Source organism: Arachis ipaensis, chromosome B9 (genome assembly GCF_059453495.1).
Source record: "Arachis ipaensis isolate K30076 ecotype BB chromosome B9, ASM5945349v1, whole genome shotgun sequence".
Lineage (NCBI taxonomy): Eukaryota > Viridiplantae > Streptophyta > Magnoliopsida > Fabales > Fabaceae > Arachis > Arachis ipaensis.
Genome location: NC_142444.1, coordinates 9,019,563 through 9,033,020, shown reverse-complemented (window position 1 = coordinate 9,033,020; position 13,458 = coordinate 9,019,563). Strand labels below are relative to the sequence as shown.

Here is a 13,458-nt window from a genome sequence, read left to right as displayed (position 1 = left end):
TCAAGTTTGCAAAATCAATTCTATGCAAACTCCCGTTTGCAAACTATAATCCAAACACACACTATGACTCTAGAAATGGCGGCAAATTCTTTCTTTCAAAAACTCTTTTCTACAAGGGAGGATATTGACCTGGACGCCATGGGGCCTTTTCCTTGCCCGTCTCTTAGTACTGAGACTTGTCAAAAGTTAGTGGAACTAGTGACGTTTGAAGAGGTTAAAAGAGCTGTGATGACCATGAGTTCATTTAAAGCCCCAAGGCCAGATAGATTTCAAGCAATTTTCTATAAAGAGTGCTGGGACTCTCTTAGCAACGATGTGTGTGGACTGGTCAAGCGAGCCTTTGAGGGTGAGCCAATGAATGCGACAATTTTTGATACTCTCGTTGTTCTAATTCCTAAAGTGGAAGTTCCCTCTTCCTTACGGGAGTTTCGGCCTATTAGCTTATGTAATGTAATTTATAAAATTGTCACAAAGGTTCTAGTTAACAGGTTCAGACCTTTCCTGTCAGAGATCATTGGTCCTTTGCAAGGAGGGTTCATTCCAGGAAGAGAAACCACAGAGAATATTATCACTGCTCAGGAGATTATGCACTTCATGGGGAACACCAAGTCTCGAAAAGGGACCATAGCGTTCAAGATTGATTTGGAAAAAGCTTATTACAGGGTAGACTGGGGTTTTTTTGGAAGCTACTTTGGTCCGGCTTGGGTTTCCAAAGGCTACTATTAATCTTATATTGAATTGTGTGACTTCCTCTTCGTTGGCAGTTTTGTGGAATGGGAACAGGCTCCAAAATTTCAATCCAAAGAGAGGGTTGAGGCAAGGAGATCCCATGTCTCCTTATCTATTTGTACTTTGTATGGAAATGCTTGCCTGCTTTATCTCTCATAGAGTTTCCCAAGGTTTGTGGAACCCAGTAGCGGTTCTAGGAACGAACCACAACTCTCTCATTTGATGTTTGCAGTTGATCTTTTGCTTTTCTGTAAGGCATCGAAAGCTCAAGTAATAGAGGTTATGCATTGCCTGGACTTGTTTTCTAGAGTGTCAGGTTTGAAGGTAAATCTTCATAAGTCAAAGGCCCAGTGTTCCAAGAGGGTGTCGGAGAGGAGAAAAGAGGTTCTCTCAGGGGGTCTCTAACATCCGGTTCTGCAATGATTTGGGTAAATACCTGGAAATTAACATCGGTCATGCTAGAGCTTCTAGGAAGACGGTTCAGGAGGTTATTGAAAAAATTTCGAGGAAGCTCTTCAGTTGGAAAGGACGCCTGCTGAATAAGGTAGGGAGGCTTTGTCTTGTTAAATCGGTTATGGTCTCCATCCCGGTTTATGAAATGCAAATTTCTCTTCTCCCAAAGTATGCATGTAATAAAATTGATTTCTTGATGAGACAATTCTTGTGGAAAGGTCAAGCGATCGGCAAAGGGCTGCCTCTGGTCAGCTGGGAGGTCGCCATAACTCCTAAAAGGGTAGGAGGATTGGGTATTAGGGATACTTCTTGTGCTAACATGGCGCTTTTGGGAAAGTTGGTATGGGATTGTCTAAATAATAGTGAGAAGTTTTGGGTGCAGGTTCTGAAGCATAAATATCTCAGGAATCAATCTGGTATGAACGAAAACAGTAGAAATTCTTCATCGGCTACCTAGAAGAACATTGTTAGTGCTTATGAGCATCTCAAGGAAGGGCTTCATTGGAATATTGGAGATGTCCACAAATCAGTTTGGTATGATGAGTGGACTCCTTTTGGTAAGCTTTGCAACCTTGTTCCTTATGTACATATTTCTGAATCAGATTTCATGGTGGCTGACTTGTGAAAAGGGGTGTCTTGGGAGGTTGATAGTCTTACTACGCCTATTCCGCATGAGATTAAGAAGTTTATTTGTAGTCTGAGATATCCTAGTTCGACTGATTTGGAGCCACAGTGGGAGTGGTGGCCTGCAGCAACAAAAAAGTATAGTGCAAGGGAGGGTTATAGATGGTTATTAAAGAAAACATTAAATTGGAATGCCAATAGTAATTGGAACTGGTTGTGGAATACAAACATTCCGGAGAAGTTCAAATTTACTATGTGGCTTGGCTTACATGATACTCTACCAACTGAGACCTTTCGATTCAAGCGGCATCTAGCTTCTTCAGATATGTGTAAGAGATGTAACAAGGCGCAAGAGACTATGGAGCATTGCCTTAGAGATTGTGAACGATCAAAGGCAATTTGGCATATGTTGGATCCTAGTATCCTGGACTCGACGGCTGGTACTGCTCTTGAAGAGTGGTTTCAGAAGGCGTTGGCTAACAATGAGGCATCCTTTGGTACAGGACTTTGGTGGGTATGGAGACATAGGTGCAATGACATATTCAATACTGACAACCCTTGGACAGACCACAAGGTTGTTGCCTTGGCCAGAATTACCGCCAAGGACTTACAGGTTTATAGGAATCGAAACAATGCCTTTAGGTCTCTCCGAAATTGCCTGTGTTGGGAACCACCGGTAGGCAATAGTTTTAAAGTTAATTGCGATGTAAGCTTGTATATGGATTCAAATTTAGCGGGATTTGGGTGTATTATTAGAGATTCTAAGGGAGGTTGGATCTCGGGCTGCTCTTGAAGCATTTCCCCTTGGTCTATCATTAGATGTGAATTATTTGCTGCTTGGAGGGGGCTGGTTTTAGCTTGGGATTGCGGTTCGAGAGATATTATATGTGAAACGGATTGCCTTGACATTCTGCCCATCATACATGAGCTTACAAGTGGGTATTCATCTGAAGTAATAGATTTGGTTCACAAGATTCAGGAGCTTTTATCTCGTCCTTGACTTGTTCACGTTGAATGGGTGTCCCGAGAAACAAATAGAGCTGCGGATTGGATGGCTAAATATGGTGCCAAGAATAACTCTAATCATGTTATTTGGTCTGAGCCTTGTGTTGATCTCCAACAAATCATCCGCTCGGATATAGGGTAGTGTTTGCTTTGTTTCTTTCCATGTTTAGACAAAAAAAAAAAGGAATCTTATTTGGGACGAAATCGTTTTGGAAATTTTGTTTACTCTTCAAATTTTTTCACTAAATTTGTTATTTCCTCAAAATAGGGGATTTAAGTACTCCTTTATCATTTTCTTTCCTTTGTCCTTCTTCACATTTCATGAAATTTCACGAAGAATAATTAAACTTACTTAAAATGAAATTAAATATGCCTCGTATTTGGTATAATGTTCTCAAAATATATAATTCCAATATGAGATGAAACTAAACATATTCCAATTTTTAACTTCTTTTTCATAATATAAATCAAATTTAACTACTAGTGCTGTTTATAAAATTTGATTTGACAGTGTTTTTTTTATATATACGTGTAATATATATGTGCAAAATGATCGAAATACAATCAGACTATAATGTTAAAAAAATATAAAATAATGTATGGTGAAGAGTAAAATTTCATCTAATTATCTATATATATCACTTTATATGGAACTTTCTCATAAATGAGCAGGAACCAATCTTCCCTTCGTTATTCTTGAATACAATTTACAAAATCTATAGAGCGTTAATGGTTAAAATCGCAACCTGACTAATTAGGACTAGGGAGCTTGAAGGATTAACAATAAATAAACCTTAAAATGACATTCAAAGGGGTCTCTACCTTTGCTCACTAGTTAACATGTCCTACTTGAACTAGAGACTTGATATCTTATAAACATTTCCCTTTGTCTTAGATTTTTCCAATAATTAAGGCCAAGGCAATTAGTGGAGAGGATTAGATTGTTGTAGTTGGTATAAGTGTGGAGCAGCCTCCAAGAGCCATGATCTTGGAGTGCATGTTGAAGAAGTCGAAGATCCCCCCTTCTGAGAGCTTGCACAATGTCACTGTACTATCCCAATAATAGAATTTTGGCAAAACAGAGAAATCCCATTAATAGAGGCATTGATACATCATATTGACAAGAACAAAGAAACAAAATAAAGAGATTGAACCAAAGAGAAAAAAAAAGTGATTAAAATTCAAACAATCATGTGATTAAAATCATGTTCTGTTCGAAAAAATTTCAATTAATAAGAGTGAATACCCACCCGGTCCCTGAAAATTATCTCGAAAGGACAACGAGGTCTCCAAGAAAAAAAATATTCAATCCGGTCTCTGATCTTTTTTTTGGGACTGATTAGTCTATGTGGCAAAAAAAACAACATTGACTTTTTTTGGCACAAGCGTCTTGTTGTCCTTTCGAGATAATTAGCAGGGACCAGATTAGATTTTTTTTTTCAAGGACCTCGTTATCTTTCGAATTAATTGTCAGGGACTATTTTAGGTTTTTCTCAATTAATAATGGCATGAGCAAGGCTAAAGCATGCTAATATTTAACAAAATCATAGCCCCAATTTGCGTCCCTGTCACCAATTTGTAATCACGGAGTCAGAAAAGATAGCGGAGTCGAGTAGAGAGCGGGATCTTCTTGGTACGGCGATGGACTTGTTGCGCTTCAGAAGGTGTAGCGGAGCAGAGGAAAGCTTCAAGCAAGCAGCAAGTAGTGGTACACGACGGGCTTCATCTCTCGCAGCTGTAATAGATTCGAACCACGCACAACTAGAGGAGATGGTGAGCAGCTCTGACAAAAGAAAGGAAGCAGAAGAGCCCGGCGTCGCCGTCTTTGTGGGATCCAACAGGCACAATGCTGATTAGAGCTCAGAAAAAAAGGTTTAGGGTTAGAGGACTTCTTCTTCTTCTCCTTTAGCAGAGAAAAAGAAGAGGAGGGAGGAGACGAAGAACACGAACCTAGATGAACAATTTTTTTATTTTTATTTTTTGTTTTTTTTTCATGTGTTTTTGTTTTGTTTTTATAAATTATTTAAAATTTAAAAATATAAATTAAAGTTAATTAAATTCTAAATTTTAATTAATTTAAGGATAGTTTTCTTAGTATAAAAAAAATATTTAAGTTTTTTTATACAATTATTTAAAAAAATATTTTTTATTTTTATTAAATTATAAAGATATTTTAGTAAAAATAATTATATGATATATATTTTAGAGAAAAAAAATTAAATGTTGGCATAAAAATTATAATTCACGTATCGTATTTTAATTTGTCTATGTTTTTATCGTACTGGTACGTATAAATTTATCATCGTATCGAAGTAAATACCTAAAATTTTTTGTGCCTAGATATATATAAAAAGGGGATGGCTATATTGAAATTGGGATTTTTTAGTACTTATGAAATTTAATATATTTATATTTGTTGATATTTTAATTATATTTTTCATAACGAATTTTTTCCCCTTTTAGCTAGTATTATACATCCAATTTATATATATCCAATATTCCAATCAAATCATTACTATAAACTTTTGATTGATAAATCTTCTGGGATTTCTGGTCGTGAGTGTCATTTATATTATTAGGTTAACTATAAGTAGTTGAGAGTTAATAATAATTAGTAATTGTAGATTAGTATTTATTATAGTAGTTGATGAGTGTTTTTATAAATACTTTGTATGTTATATAGTTTCATACAATAATTAATTAATTATATATTCGGTAGTTTTTTGGCTGTTTATTAGTTTTTCGACAATTTGTTAGTATTTTTATAATTCTGTCTATGCTTTTTTTTTATATAATTTTGTCTGTTTTCTTTGTTTTATCTGCATTTTTTTAACCGTTTTTTTTTGTGTTCTGTTTTGACAATTCTTTAATGCTTGATTTTAATTTGGGAAATTATATATCATAAAAATTAACTTGATATTCGATATATGTTTGATCTCATTTTAATTTATTAACAATATTATAATGTTTATTTAATGTCTTTAATGGATATACAAGTGATTGTATTATATTGGTCTTTCTTCAAAATGATATGTATCTCCTTACCAATACTAGTATCATTTTAAAGATTATATCTATCTAGGAGTGGCAAACAAACCAAAACTTGCCAGGCCAACCGCGTAACTCGCCAAATAAGGTGGATCGGGCTGAAAATTTGAAACCGCCATAATTAAAAAACTCGCTTAATCTATGGACTTTGACAGGTTACGACGGGGCGGGGCGGGACGGGGCTTCCCCAGTAGGCCCATCATTTTTTTTTTTTGTAATTGAAGATGATCTAAGTTATAATTTTGATTAGGGTTAAGTAGGATTTTGATCCCTAAGATATAGCCGAAAATTTTTTCCTCCCCAACCTTTTCTTACATACAAAATCGTCCCTAAAGTTTAACTTGGTTTTAAAATCATCTTTCGGACCAAAATATCTTTCTCCTTCTTCACCAAAATACTAAATTTCTATTCTTCTTTTTCTTCTTCTTCAACTAAAATTTCAACTAGAATTTTAACAGCAACAATTCAACTAACAAATATAAAAAAATCAAAACAAAATTTTAACTAGCAAATATCATATGCAGAAGAATGAAATTAGAATTAGAAGCTGAAGAAACAAAAACAGAAAAACAATGAAATCAATCAAAATTAAATGGAATCCGAATCAACAACAACAATGTAATTAACAAAATCAACAAATCTAATAATATAATTAACAAAAGAAACAGAAGCTGAATAATCAACGTAATTAATAAAATCAACAAATCAAAAACAGAATTGGAACCTTAAAGAGGACCAACGGCAAGCGAGGAGTAGCGGCGAACCTGCGAGGAGGAGAAGCAGTGGCAAGATCCAGCAAGATTCACATGCTGCAACAAGTGCTAGCTTATGAGAATCTTGATGATCTAGCAAGAAAGGAGTTCAACAAGAGGCAACAAGTGCAATGGGATATTATTTCTGTCTACAAGTAGACTCAACTTCAGGCTCAAGCTAATTCTTTAGTTCTTCATCATTGTTGTAACCACTAGAAACATTAATATCCAAAGGTGGCAGGGTAGGGTTACTTGAATACTGATGAAAAGGAGGGTCATAACTTGATTTTTCGGGTTCGAGTTTGAGTTTAGATCCAAGCTCAAGCTCAAGCTCAGAGTTGCTCTTTTATTCATCGTTGTTAGTACTTGAATCTTGACAATGAAAATGATCATCATTTGGTTCGCTACTATTAATAATGTCCTCCCCAACACAATCTCCATGAAAAATAGTAGTTTCATCTTTGGGAGAATTTCGGTGAAGTGACTCATCATTTGATTCTTTATAGCAGCTACTAGAAACAATCCAAGATGGAGGAGGTGGTTGAAACAATGGAATAGTAGTAAAGATGTTGTCCATATCATTCCAACCAAGGTATTGGTATGGAGGGTTGAGTTCAACATCATATTGAGGTGATGTGTTCATGTTGTATGCTGGAAACTACATATAAACTAGTCTAAAAGGGCTTAAATTAATAATTAATATAGGGCGTTTTGGTTTTAGTCCCTCAAAAAATTTCTTGAAATGTAATACTGATAAGGATAATTTTGTTTTGGTGTTGTCCAGTAATGTGTTGTAAATTTATTGAAAAAGTTAGATAATAATGGCATAACATTTATTTAATATTACATACCTTCACATTAATGATAACAATAACAGCAACAACAAAGCCTTGTCCTACTAAATGAAAATTACTACAAATATTAAATGACACCATTGTGCCTATCACAAATGATGCTTGAACTCAGCCATATATTCCTTGTTTGATTAAATTTATTCAATCCCATTTTTAATTTATTAATAAGTATATTTTTTCCTTCTAAGATTCATTATATTCAATATATTTAGACAATATATACTTATTAATAGTCCGTCGATGGAAGGCTTAGTAATTATAGCTCTCTGAAGATGGTTCTTCTTACTCTTATGATGGAAGTAGTTTGGGAAGTCCTCTTGTTCCTTCGCTTCTAAGAGCTCCCCATTTCAGGTTTAAGTCCCCTAAGCGCCAAGGAGAGACTATATCTAAAGGTCATAAGAATTATGAACTCATGCTTAATTTGCAGCTAGGTATCAGGTACTGATCATGCCTTTTTCTTCTCCCATGTATTTAGATCTTTCTAGTAGTAAAGATTACGAAAACATTTCTATTCATCTAACACTACTAGCAAATATGCATCAGTATATTTTGTTAAATTAAACATTTTTGAACAGTAAATTTAGTTTTAGAATGGAGGAAAGAACCCAACACTACTAAGGCTAGGGGGAGACCTTTGCAATAGTTAACTGCCCTTCTTGACAGCTCTTTATATCCCACTTCAGGAGAGTCTTCATTAAATGCATTCAAGCTGAACAATGTAAGGGATGCAGGGGAATCTAACCCCGCCACCTCATGTATTTTCTCAACTCTCCGGTTTTGCAGCACACTTTTATCTCTAGTTGTAATGATGATCTTACTACCTGGACCATAGGATTCAAGCTCCCCAGCCAGGTATTTTCAACAGCTTTGAACTACTCACATCATCAAGAACTATGAAATTGCTTTGTCTGCGGATCCTGCACTCAACAAAAGTTGATTTTGCTGCGCTACTTTGGCGAACTTTTTCATTTAACAGCACTGAGTAAAGTTGATCACGTAAATCATGTAGTCCTTGCACATGATCTCCTGATCTTTCCCGTATATTTTCCAAGAAGCATGAACCTTCGAACCCATGAGAGTATTTGTCAAATACTCAAATATATATCTCGCAATAGTTGTTTTGCCTATCCCACCTATCCCCCATATACCAACCGATCGAGCTTCTCTTAGTAATGATTCTAAAGGGGCAGACTTTTCCTGAATACCAACTAGGCCTTTAAAATCATTGGGTGGGTAATGGTAAATTAGCTTTTGCAAAACGTCTTTGACATTTGACAATCCTTTGAATGAGTTCAGTGTCATCCCTACAGTATGAAATAGAGCATAAAAATTTAATTGTTAAGTGAAAGAACCATTATTCATTCTAGCGCATTGATTGCAATTTAGATTTTTTAGATTCCTTAAAACTATATATGCAAATCTATCCTTGAACTTTCTTAAATATGTGTTCCCCCTAAAATAATTGCACTATACATTAGGTATGAACAAATCTAATATACAATTTTGATATAAAATTTTTTTATATTTTATACTAAGTTTGGAGTAAAGATCCAAATGACCCTTGAAATTTGTCTCGCACCTTAAAATAGCTCCCGAAATTTCATTTAACCCAATTTAAATTCTCAAATGTGGGTTCTTGATGTCTTTGGATTCATCTCCGCTAACTTTGTCACGGTTCAAAGTCCTTGCCCAACTTCCATGTGACTGAGACTTGATGGAATTATCATAAACTTGATTGCCGCCATCAAAATTTGGAATTCAAATTAGATTAATTGAAATTTCAAAGAACATTTTGAGGCGCGAAACAAATTCCAGGCGTCATTTGGCATTTTGCTCATTATATTTGCTAACCATGGATTAAAAATTTATCAATCAGACCTGAGACTAAAATACACATCACATTAAATTGAGGGAGGTAAAGTGCAATTGCCATGTCAGCAACATCGTTTACTTAGCAAAATTTTAAAATTAATTACTCAATTTTTGTCAAATCATTTATTATTTTTAAATTAGCAATATATATATATATATACAAAAAACAATATAATAATTAGAAATTAATAACGTCTAACCAAATTTGTAACTTACAAAGACATTAAATCCATATTTCTATATTTATTATATCTTACTGTTGTAAACAATACAATAAATTTATAATTCTAATAATTAATTTATTAATTTCTATAAATAACTCATTCAATGTAATAATCATCCATATTACAAATATCATAATATTATTAATTATAATAAATTTTAAGTTACAAATATTCAAATTCCATACTATTTGAAGATTGAACTACTTATATAAGTCTCTTATTACTATTATTTCAAATAGCATCAAATTTAGCACAAAAAATTTATTTTCGAACTACACATCATCTCAAACTTACTCGAATGGAGATAATTATGTTGAATGTGAAAAGGGTAAGAAAAAATTGTTGGGTACAACTTTTTCAAATCTAATGGCACTCCAGAAAAGTAAAAACATTAAAACACCACCCCAATTGAAAAATTTGTGCAACCTCACTTATATTTGAAGTCAATATAAATGATTTTAATCTTAAAGAAAGTTCTAAACAATATACTCTTACCAAAACATTTGTTCCAACAAAAAACACTGAACTTCAACACTCATTACAACAAATAAAACAAGTAATACTAAAAAAAATTACTTATTTTAGTTATTTTAGACATCATTTTTATTTCTAATTTAAATTATTCATTGATTATAGGAACTAACTTCGCCAACACTAATATCATTAGATGAAGATCACATACCATCAAGAGATTAAGGAGAAAGAAAACTATACAAATTCAAGATATATATTTGGAAGAAAAACATACTTATAAAGATGGAACAAACAACACAATAAAAAGTGTATACAACTCAACAATTCATAAAGAACATGTCTTCAGAAGAACCTATACAGAAAGAAGAAAGTAACAACTCTAACAATAACCAATAAAAAAAAGAGGACGAGTGCCACATAAGAAGACTAAGATCATCAACTAAAACAAACGCAAAAATCAAAATCACCAAATAAAAATGTCATTTTGTACATGCAACTCTAATATCTAAATTTTTTTACTACAAATTATTTTAAATAAAATATCTTTTAAATTTAACTTTAGTTTATACATTTAATTTAATTTTACAAAATATAATAATTTTTAATATTTATTATATATTATCGTTAATTTACCGTCACAGACATTGCGTGAATCACGTTCTAGTCTAGTAGAATCCATTTACTGAATAATGAAGAAGTTCAAACGAATCATTACCTATAAGAGCGAGAGTCAGAATCCCAGCCAGCCAAATCAGCTGCTTCAGCCAGAGCATCCTTCCATTTTTGAATCTTGTTTATATCAAGCGTGGAATTTTGCATGTGCTTCTCAAACGCTTCTTTGTAACTTCTGCTTCCTTACATGTGATGGATCAATCTCATAGAACACAGGTATAACAACCTGTCCATATTCTTTTCTACACTCCAATATCCTCACGAGTTCTTCAAGGCACCACTTGGAGTCAGCATAGTTCTCCGAGAAGACGATAACAGACACATACGAATCCTCGATTGCGCGAAAGAGCGATGGCGAGATCTCATCGCCTTTGTGAAGCTCGTAATCGATGAAGGTCTTTATTCGCTTTCTTCACAGTGCTTCGTGATGATGGCAAGTAAAGTTGGTGCGCGTGTCCTCACCCAAAACTGATAAATACATCGTACTTTCCATGAGTACTCAACGGACCAACCAAACGGGAAGATAATGAAGAAGAAGGAGGAGGAAGCTGTAACTGCCTTTCGGCCGGGTCGGGTTCGGGTTAGATGAAGCGGCAGAAGAATCAAGAGGGAGGTTGGGGAAGAGGAAGAGTCGCATACGAGCAGTTTTAGGGGAAGCGCTGTGGAGTTGATCGTACTCGATCATCATGTTTTCGAGGTCGTCATCGTCGGTGACGGAGATAAGGGAGTCGAGATCCTCGCCGGGAAGCTGGTGCTTGAAGGAGACGTCGGCGGAGGCGGCGGGATTGCAGAGGGTGGCAAGCATAGTGGGGAAGGTTACGGTCGTGCGGTGGACGTAGAGGATCTTGGTGTGGTCGTGTATCGCGTTGGATCTCGCCGCCATAGCTGCATATGAATTTTGCCTTATAACTCCATCTTCCTTTTGCTTTTTCGATTCTAGGTTTGGAGTTTGGAGAAGAAGAAAAAGAAGAAGAAGAAGAAGAATGATGTGTTTGAGATGGGAAAGAAGGAGGATGCTGGTCAACGAAAATACTCATCCATGCATATGGTCTGGAAAAGAATAAAAAAATTAAAAATACGTATTGATCAGTTACTGTTTTTGGTGCTTCATACTCTATACACATCACTTTTTTCAGTAAGTTGGCCTGTGTGAATATACTCTGGGTCCAAATAATAAACATCTAATTCAACTTGATGCATCGAACCCAAACTTAGATTCCTAAAATCAAACAATAATTTGGCAGTATAAGTGTCATCAAGGAGAATGTTGGCACTTGAGACACTTGAGTGGATAACTGGTAGTCTGGTACCTGAGTGCAAATAATCTACAGCTCTAGCTGCATCTATTGCTATCTCTAGACGAATTTTCCATGAGAAGCTGATCTTTTCTTCCTTGTGTAGCTTGTCAAAAAGGGTACCATCATTGAAAAATTCATAAACCAGTAAAGGAACTTCACTCTATCTCTAAGCAATAACCCAAGATGTGGACCACATTCATATGCCAGATTTGTTCTAGAAGAGCCACCCTATTATTGAACTCATTGATTAGGCTCTGATCAAATTCACTGAACTTCTCGATAGTTAAAAGTTAAAACCCTATTATTGGACAAAATTCCTTTGAAAAGCATACTATTAGGTCGTTTACCAATGATTAGACTTTCATCATAGTTGTTGGTAGCCTTAAAAAGTTGCTCTGCAGTAAAGAATGTAGATTTGCTGGAAGCTCATCGTAGTAAAGGGCGACAATTTTGTATAAAGAACTTGTGCTAGAACAGGTCTTTGGGAAAATAACTCAAAAGTCAACAAAAGCTGTAAGTCAATGGTTGTTTTATTTTGATAAATTTTCTCATTCATCTTAGTTATGATGTGCTGAAAATATAAAACATTCACACTTTCATTTTAGTATTTTATCAATATTTCAAGTTTCAACGATCACTGTTGAGTTAAGAAATTAACTAAATTAATTAGTGATGACAAACATTATTTTTGGGCAAATAAATAATTAGTGTTGATTAATTATAATTGCATATTACTAATTATTTATAAAACTACTGCAGGCCAAAATCTGATTCACAGCCCAAATGGAATGGAAAATAAAACAAAGCTAATGGGTTAAATAAATAAATGAAGCCCATGAGGAAACAAGGCTGAAAAATCAGAATGGGCAAAAAGATTGGATACCCGATCCAAGCCCGATTTGATTTCAATTCCCTCCATCTTGCTCCAACCAAAGCAACGTTCCTCTCCTCTCTAATCAAATCACATCAAGACTTCAGAAAAGTAAGAAAGAGAAAGAGAGAAAAAGCTTCCTCCATAAACCAGAAACCAAAGAAGCAAGAAAGAGAAAATCTAAGCTTGAAGCACAGAAGCTAAAGCAGAAAATCTAATCTAAATCAAGCTTAGGTTAAAGGTAATCCATCTCATCTTGCATGCATCAGATCTTCATCCCTTCTTCCCAACTCTCTGCACAATCCGAAAATGGCATTCAAGGGAAAGTTGATCTTTGTTCTTCACTGCTACAAATCCACGGTCACAAGAGACTCTTGGGGACCAAGTTGCATTTTTATGGCTAAGATCAAGTTGACCATAAGAAGATTTCTATTGTTACTGCTTTGTGGCTTTCGGTCAAGATGAGGAAGTCAGAGGAAAAGTTTCTTCTCTGAGGATTAAGGTGAAAAAGTGAATCTGTGAGTTGGTGAAGCTCAAGGCTCAAGGTGTTGACCTTGGAAGAAGAACTCAGCCACATGCAAG

The 13,458-nt window shown here is 34.9% G+C and overlaps 1 pseudogene; it reads right to left on the bottom strand.

The window, feature by feature from the left end:
* Window positions 1–8,017: 8,017 nt before the first annotated feature.
* LOC107614923 (TMV resistance protein N-like) lies at window positions 8,018–11,590 on the bottom strand (annotated as a pseudogene).
* Window positions 11,591–13,458: the final 1,868 nt, after the last annotated feature.